This window comes from Petaurus breviceps, unplaced genomic scaffold (genome assembly GCF_028583685.1).
Source record: "Petaurus breviceps papuanus isolate PSGF00001 unplaced genomic scaffold, PetGlider_PUasm1.0 688, whole genome shotgun sequence".
NCBI lineage: Eukaryota > Metazoa > Chordata > Mammalia > Diprotodontia > Petauridae > Petaurus > Petaurus breviceps.
The window spans coordinates 2,944,768-2,952,865 of NW_027186457.1; the positions used below are offsets into that span (position 1 = coordinate 2,944,768).

Sequence of the window (8,098 nt, forward strand, 5' to 3'; positions counted from 1 at the left end):
CTTTTTGGTTCCTTCATTCATTTATTGTCTTTTTGTTTATTTGTTGTTGTTGCAAAAGATGTTACATTGAGTAGCAAAAGCAGGTTAGGGATATGAAATTTAAAAGATAGCAATAAAAATAATTTAAATGATAAGGTTGAACTACGTGACCTCTAAGGTCTTTTACATCTAAATGTCTATAATCCCATGACCTTCATTCTTCCTTATCTCTCACCACGTTTCTCATATTGCTGCCTTTTCTTCTGTTTTAGCTGACTGACTCCTTGTCTCTGGGACTATCTCCTGGCTCTGCTTGGTTAATTATTAGCTTCTACCTATAGCACCTGAACATCCTCAGGGGGAGAAATGGTCCGTGAGAAGACCTGTCTGAAGCCTTTGTGCTTAAAGCACAGAAACAATAATTAGGAAAATCATCACCCCCTCATCTATGAGATACAGTATCTAGGCATCTGTGAAGCAACAAGTTATTCGATGCTTTCAGTGAAAAGCAAAGAAGGGGAATTCAACCAGAAATTAATTCTTACTAAACACAGTGAGGTAGGTAGGATGATACTTAATTTATGGTTGGGCCACCCATATTCTAGCAAGGATAATCAACTCACATAATCCCTGTAGTATAAGCCTCACTAACTGGAAAACTCTGTTGTGAAAATGAATGAATCGTGCATGTTTCTGGCGTATATGTAATTTAACCAAGGGACCCACCAAAGCCCACTGATGAAACAGTTGAGCTAATTTGGTTATGGGAGCTTGTGTGATTCTATTCAGCCAACACTGATTGAGTGTGTCTTACACATGAAGGTTAGATGGTTCAGTGGATAGAACTTCCGGCTTGAAATCAAGAAGACTCATCTTCCTGAGTTCAAATCTGGTCTCAGACACTTATTAACTGTGTGATCCTGGGCAAGTCACTTAACCGTGTTTGCCTCAGTTTCCTCATCTGTCGAGCTGACTAGGGAAATGGCAAACCACTCCAGTATCTTTGCCAAGAAAACCCCAAAATGGGGTCACAAGAGTTGTACATGACTGAACAACAACATGTGAAGGAAGAACTATATTATGCCTTATTGGGAAAGTAAAGATGAATAAAAAGACACTGTCCTTCCCTTCAAAGAGTCTACATTTTAGTTATGGGAGATGGTAGATTGTACACACAGAGCCATAAGGACCGTTAATGCAATTCTTTCTAGCCAATATGATTCAGAAATACTTTATGGAAGGGGTACATTTGAACTGCATCTGGAGTCAAGGGTGTTCTCAATGTTGAGAAGTTTCAAAGCCAAGATTTCAAAGCAATGTAATCAGCCTATAAACCTGGGCTCTCACTTCAACTCTTATGCATCTTTGAGACCAGACACTGAGATCCTTTCTTGAACTAAACTGCCAAGCATTCAAACTCTGCTGCAGACAGAACAACCCCAATGGGCTGGCCACATTGTTCAAATGTCAAATGTACACTTGCCAAAAAGACAATTTTATGGAGAACTCTCACTGGGCAAGCACTCACATGGTGGTCAGAAAAAGCAATACAAGAAAACTCTCAAGGTCTCTCTGAAGAACTTTGGAATTGATGGACAAGGGAAACACTGGCACAGAACTGCCCACATCAAAGAAGGAACTGCGTTCTGTGAGTAAAGCAGAATTGAAGTAGCTCAAAAGAAATGCAAGATGTGCAAATTTAGAGAATCCATCTCAAGTATTCACATGACGGTTTGTGCCTGACCTGTGGGTAGAGCATCCCAAGCTCGTATTGGTCTGATCAGCCACAGTCAGTCACACTATAACTTGACTCTAACAAAGTGATCTCCTTTTGATCCTCTTCAAGAGTGAAGGACAGCAGCTAACCATCTTTGAGAAGTAACCAGCATCTGAGGGAAGTCTTAGGGTCACAGAGTAGGAGCTAGGAGGGAGCGTGGAGGCCATCTGGTCCAACCCCCCTATTTTCTAAGTTCAGGTATGCCATGGTTCAATTACTTCTCATGGTCACCCAAAGAGCAAGCATCAGAAGTGAGATTTGACCTCCTATTTCCAGGACTTGTTCTCTCTTCACTGTATACTACATTACCTTTCTAATTTGATGCATAGCTGCTCTGGAGCTATAGGTAACTGAGGACTGATTTAATCTGAAGACTACAGCTGGAACAATATGATAGAATAAGCATCATTTGTTTTGACATCAGGGTTTCTCTGGAGCCCCCTTCGGAAGAAGTGTGAGTGGGCACAAAGACATTGTTTATAAGGAAAGAGTTACTTATCTGTGAGTGAGGAGCTGATCTCAAGCTCAGAAAAATTCAGAGGTCTATAATACAAAAGTAAAAAAAAAAAACAAATTTTAAAAGTGTGAGAGCAAAAGGGATGATAAGAAGACAAGAAATGTTATTTAAGTTTGAGTCAAGGGTTCATGTAGCTCAAAGTCTCTCACAGTGGTGATGAGGGTTATGGTGTGTTTTCCCTATAATGTCACATTCAAAGATTAGCACTATCTACCCTTCAGCCTTATCTCTACAAAATTTTCAGTCTTCTCCTTTGAATCTAATCTTCCACAAATTCCATGAATCTAATCAAATGAGATAACATATGCAAAGCCTCAGACACATTCTAGCTATGTGACCCTGATTAAGAGATTTCATGGCTTTTGGGCCTCAGTTTTCACATCCATAAAATGGGGACAATAATAGCGCCTTACCTACCGAGGTTGCTGTGAAGATCAAATGAGACAATATTTATAAAGCACTTTGCAAGCCTTGAACCATTATATAAATGCTAGCTAGCATCTTCAAAGTACTTTGCAAAATTAAGAATATTTTCAAGTGTTTTACAAACCTTAGCAGTGTTATCATTAATTCTCTAATCTAGTGATATTTTCAACCAAGAAATAAGCAACTCCATGCTAATGACTTTCTATGTATAATAAAAAGATAAGATTTGTCTAGTCCTGTAAGATTAGAGGAGATAGAGGACTGGTTCTAGGTAAAATACTGAAAGAAGTAAATCTTTTACTCTGTCTCTGTTCTGTTCTTTGGCTCCTGTCTTCATCCCTTCTCTCTTCTAAGCTCTCTGCTCCTTGTCAAATAATTTTTATTTTAGGGCATCACTGTCACACACACACACACACACACACACACACACACACACACACACCAAGAGCTCTCTGAATTTTGACAAGAAAATCAAAAGGCTCAAAACTCAAAGACCCCCTTTTTGTCAAATTCCGACCATTACTACCTGTGTGACCTTTAGAAAGTGGCTCAACATCTCTGGGCTTCAGATTCCTCATCTCTAAAAGAAGGGGGGTGCACTAGAAGGCCTTTCAGTACTAATTTGGCGATTTCCAATAACAAGTGAGTTCCTTGAGGAACACCGATCTTCAGGTGACATTTCAGAGAGGTAGGAGAAGATGCATTCTGAAAAGGGGTCATCAGTTTTGCCTACTCAAATGAAGATCTGCACTACTCATCATAAAAGTGCCAGTGCTAAAAGGAATCTAACCTCATTTAAAGAAATTACCCCTTTTTACAGGTAAAGAAACCTAGGCTAAGAGAGGTAAGGTAACTTGTCCAAGGTCAAATAGTCATAAATGGCAGGTTGAGGAACTGGAACTCAGAACTTTTGACTCCATACCCACCTTAAAGCACTAGTTACTCCACCAATTTTTAAGAATGGTCTTGGATGGAACCCTTGAAGTAATCATCATCAACAGGAATTCCTATTCCAAATCTCTTTCAGGTTAAGATTTGATGCTTAGAAAAAGACCACTTCTTCCCTGTGTCTCCTGACACCCTCCTTCTGATACTATCCGCTCTGATGATACAGTTAGCAGCATGATGTCTGATACTTTCAAATAAATAAGTGATGTGGTATTGTGGTTTGAAAGACCTTGTTCCTTAAAATTTCTGCCTCATTTGGGAATGCCTGGCTGTTCTATGTGGTGTAGAATTCATATATACCAGAGGACAGCCCCTGTGCTGTGATGTGTAGAGCCCATCAGATGGTGAGGATGCTGAGATTAGGCAGTCTAAGAAACCCTCAGGTCCATTCGCTATGTCCTTGTTCCCAAGGGTGGAGATGAGGTGGACATGCATGCTTGTGTTGTATTAAGTTGTGGCCACTTCAAGCTCTTCTACCTGAATCATGAACCAATGACAAATGGAGTACTATTGATTCAGAGGGGGAAAAATTCACAGAAATATCTTACTTAGGGCAAAGACGCGGAAAAGAAGCAACTCTGTTCCTTGTTGGTACAGCAACTACTTTATTATTTTCAAATGCAAACTTTTTGCATTGAGTTTGCTATTTTACAATTTTACAAACTAGGTATAAAAGACCATAAATAAATGACATAAGTTATGTGTACCTAAAGTCCAAATAGGAAAAAAAAATGACAAATTAAAACAAAATAGAAAATCTATGTCTAACTTAGAGATCACTCAAACTTATGGACATTTATGAACCAAGCAATGGTCTGTTAAAAAAAAATTTAGCATGAACTAAATTATAATATGCCTTATACATTCTAATTTTAACCACAGTCCTTGCATATTCCAATATACTTGCAGTGATACAAAAAAATAAATGCACTCTTTAGTTTGTGTCAATGTTTGTTCTTGGTAGGAGAATGTTAAATGAAAATATTGCTTTCAAAAGTCTCATTTCCTGGTGAGAATCTTTTTTTGTCTTCAAACATATACATGGATATAAGTGTGTATGCATTAATACACATCTCCATCATAAACTGAATACAGCAAGAGATCTCAAAGTATATTTACCAGCAGTGTCAGAAGCACAACCTTCCCCTAGCCCGCCTCCCTCCCGTGACCCCCAACATACTGGAGTTTGCTTAGTAGCGTGTCCCATGGATAACCTCTTCAGTAACAAGGGGTCGGCAGACAAATACTGGCATCATTAAATTTGGTCTGGGGTAAGGAGAAAGATTAATTAAAGCTGCCTTGATCACAATTTGATGGTCATTTCCTATCTGAGCATGCTGCATTTGTGTGACAGCTCTCATATCACAATCGATTCAACTCAATTAAAAAGAAGACATTTATTAAGTGCCTACTATGTGCAAAGCGCACTGTGCTAGGTTCTAGGGAAGAAAAGTAGAGCAAAAACAGGATCACTTAACCTGTTCTCTGCTTCTAGCACAGTAGACCTCTTTGGCCAATTATCTACCCCTCTCATTTTAGAGATCAGGAAATAAACTTATATTTGAGAGAGAATCTGCTCAGAGCATCCTATGGTTTATAGATTATGCTAATATTCTCCAAGTATCTATAGGCACTTCCCTTTAAAAAAAAATTAAGGGCCTAAGGAGGGGTAACATATAGGAAAATTAATTTTGATTCTCTAGTACAGTTTCTAGAGTCCAGTGCCCCAACATCCTGTCTGAATACAATCAAGGTGGGTTGATGGTGGGTGCAGGTTCAGCATTTTGCCTTGTTAGTGGTGTTTTTTTTTATCCTGATACATGATGCTGTGGCAATCTTTGCAACCATGATGAATGGCAGTCACTTAACTGAACCCACAGAATGGCAGTACATTGGCTGGAGTTTGGTATACGTTTCTCGTCTAAGAAGAAGTCGTATTTGTCAGCACTCAATCTTCACATTCTAGACCTCGGATTCTAGATGCTGGTGCCATTGTGAGGGCCATAGGAGTTTATGGTAGATTATTTCCCTTTACAAAAGTAACTTTCCATGAAAATTTGGAACTTGGAAGTGCTCGAAGCTACTTGGCACGGACCCAAGAGTGTACCCTCAAGCATCACCGGCATGTGGTTTTCTGTGATGGTGGGAGACAAGCTATTAATTACAGGACACAACCTTCTTAGCACCTGACACTGATGTCAGAATGCAGCTCTGACTGTATATAAGAATTGCATATATTTGTTCACATTTAACAAATCCATTTATGCAGGAAAATAGGCTTACGTTGTTCTACATTTCAGGTAACCAGACACAGCTCTCATCCCCTTCCCTCTTTCAATAAGTGTGATTCTGAGAATGACTTGAATCAGAATTAGCAACATTGATGGGCGCTCCATCACCTGAACGGACTTTGTTTTTTCATCAACTGTTCCGTAACTAAGGTGAAAGTGCCTCCGCCTTAGGCTGCAGGATTATCGATTAAGGTTAGGTGGCAGCTACAAAATACACTTAGAGATACAGGAAACTTAACACTTCTGTGTTTTCTTGCTAGTAGGAAAGACGTAGTGTACAGACATACTATCTCATGTAATTTGTCAGCTTGGACGTGGTGGAAAGCCAGCACGTTAGGAGGGGCTTTCCAAAACATCCATAGGCAGTTCTAAGCATGAGATAATACATGTACATACATGCCTGTACTCACACTCATTCATGCACACGCACACGCACACGCTCACTCATCCCTATGTACACACATCAAAAGAGATAGTCAGCTCATTATTTAGTCTAGAAAAAAAATATATTTATATCACTGCAATGGCACATCTCGTGTAAAATGTAACTTCAGCAATGCATATACTAGGCGGCTCCCATGAACTGGCTTTGTTCGGCGTAGTGGCACCTAACTTGGCGTCCATGTTAAGACCTGTAGTGTTGGGTCACTTGCCATCATCCAGATGCAGCAGTGACATACAGGAAAGAACTATGGGAATATGTATAAATAAAATCATAACAAGGAGGAAAACAGGGACTCTGCAGGGCTAGCTCTTCAGTGCAGTACATTCCTCAAAGTGACGGCTGGAAAGAATGATGCTGAGCCTAGGAGGTTTGGTGGTGGTGTTGGTTGTGGTGATGGTGTCTTCTTCCAACATAAAAAAGGAAATCTGGAAGTCACATGCTTTTGCTTTTTAGGGACCAATGCTCTTTCTGTCCAGTGTCTCTGCCCCCATCTCAGACTGGCGTGGTGGAAGCAGGAGGCCCGTGGAATTTGGAAAGATTCAAGTTCAATTTTGGCTTCTTGAATTTCTTTTCCCCATGGTCAATGTGATCAACGGGAAGGGCTGTGAGGCCAGGAAAAAAAAAAAGAATCCACTTTCCCTAAAATAGAAGACAGGAGCATGTTAGACAAATGTTTACAGGTAGACACATAACTAACTTCAAGCCTTATCTACAAAAAGATCTAGACAGAAAATACAATGTGTTGAGTCAGGCAGAAACCTCCAAAACAAGGTGGAAAAAAAAGGTCTTCAAGTTCTAATCTTAGCTCAGTCACGCAATTTTGCTGAACTTCCCTACTTTGGCTTTCTCTTCTGAAAAATAGGAATAAAAATGCTTAACTACCTCAGAATCCAACTAGATTATCTCTAGGGTCTTTTCCAATTTTAAAAGCCCTACATTCCATAACTCTTTCTGGAGAAGTGTTAAGCACCTAATTGCAGAACAAGAAATAATCGCATTAGATTTTCCCATTGTAAACTTCATGATGTCAGGAGCTGTATCTTATCTAAACATTATCTGCCTAAGCAGGCAGCAAGGAGTTTATATACAGCAAGTGCTCAGTAAATTTTTGTTGCACAAATGAATAAATAAATGCTTCTAATACTGTATAAAATCCCAAAGTATCATATCTAGTTGACACCACCAATTTCAAGTAAGAAGATTTTGTTTATGTATATGTATATATTTATGCATATATTATATATGCATGTATATTTATGTGTATATATGCATATATGATATATATGTATATTTATGTGTATGTGTGTGTGTATTTTATATATGTGTATATTGATTCCCCAATAGACTGAAAATTCCTTGAGGATAGTGACTAATGTTTTACTGTGTATACCCTGAACCTAGAATCCATATATAGAATGTATTAGGTGCTAATGAAATCTTTTGTGTTTGACTGATGACAAAGTACCAATGAATAAAAGATAACAGATTAGATAATAATAAGTTGGCTTTTCAAATAATTGTATGACACATAGTAGGTAGAGACAGTGAGAGGGGGTTGAGGGAGAAACAAAGAAAGAGAGAGACAGTGAAGGAGGTGGAGAGAGAAAAAAAGAGAGAGGGGGTGGGAGAGACCAAGAGGTGAAGGAGAGACAGAGGGAAAGAGTGAAAGTGAGAGAGAGAGAGAGAGAGAGAGAGAGAGAGAGAGAGAGAGAGAG

The 8,098-nt window shown here is 39.1% G+C and overlaps 1 protein-coding gene across 3 annotated transcripts in view; it reads right to left on the bottom strand.

Moving 5' to 3' along the window:
- Nucleotides 1-4,232: 4,232 nt before the first annotated feature.
- Nucleotides 4,233-8,098, bottom strand: part of EPHA4 (EPH receptor A4) — a 182,982-nt gene continuing 179,116 nt past the window's right edge. For all 3 annotated transcript variants that reach the window (XM_069104513.1, XM_069104511.1, XM_069104512.1), the window contains one exon: nucleotides 4,233-7,022. The gene's annotated coding sequence lies outside the window, so the exon portion shown is untranslated. The remainder of the gene's footprint in view (nucleotides 7,023-8,098) is intronic.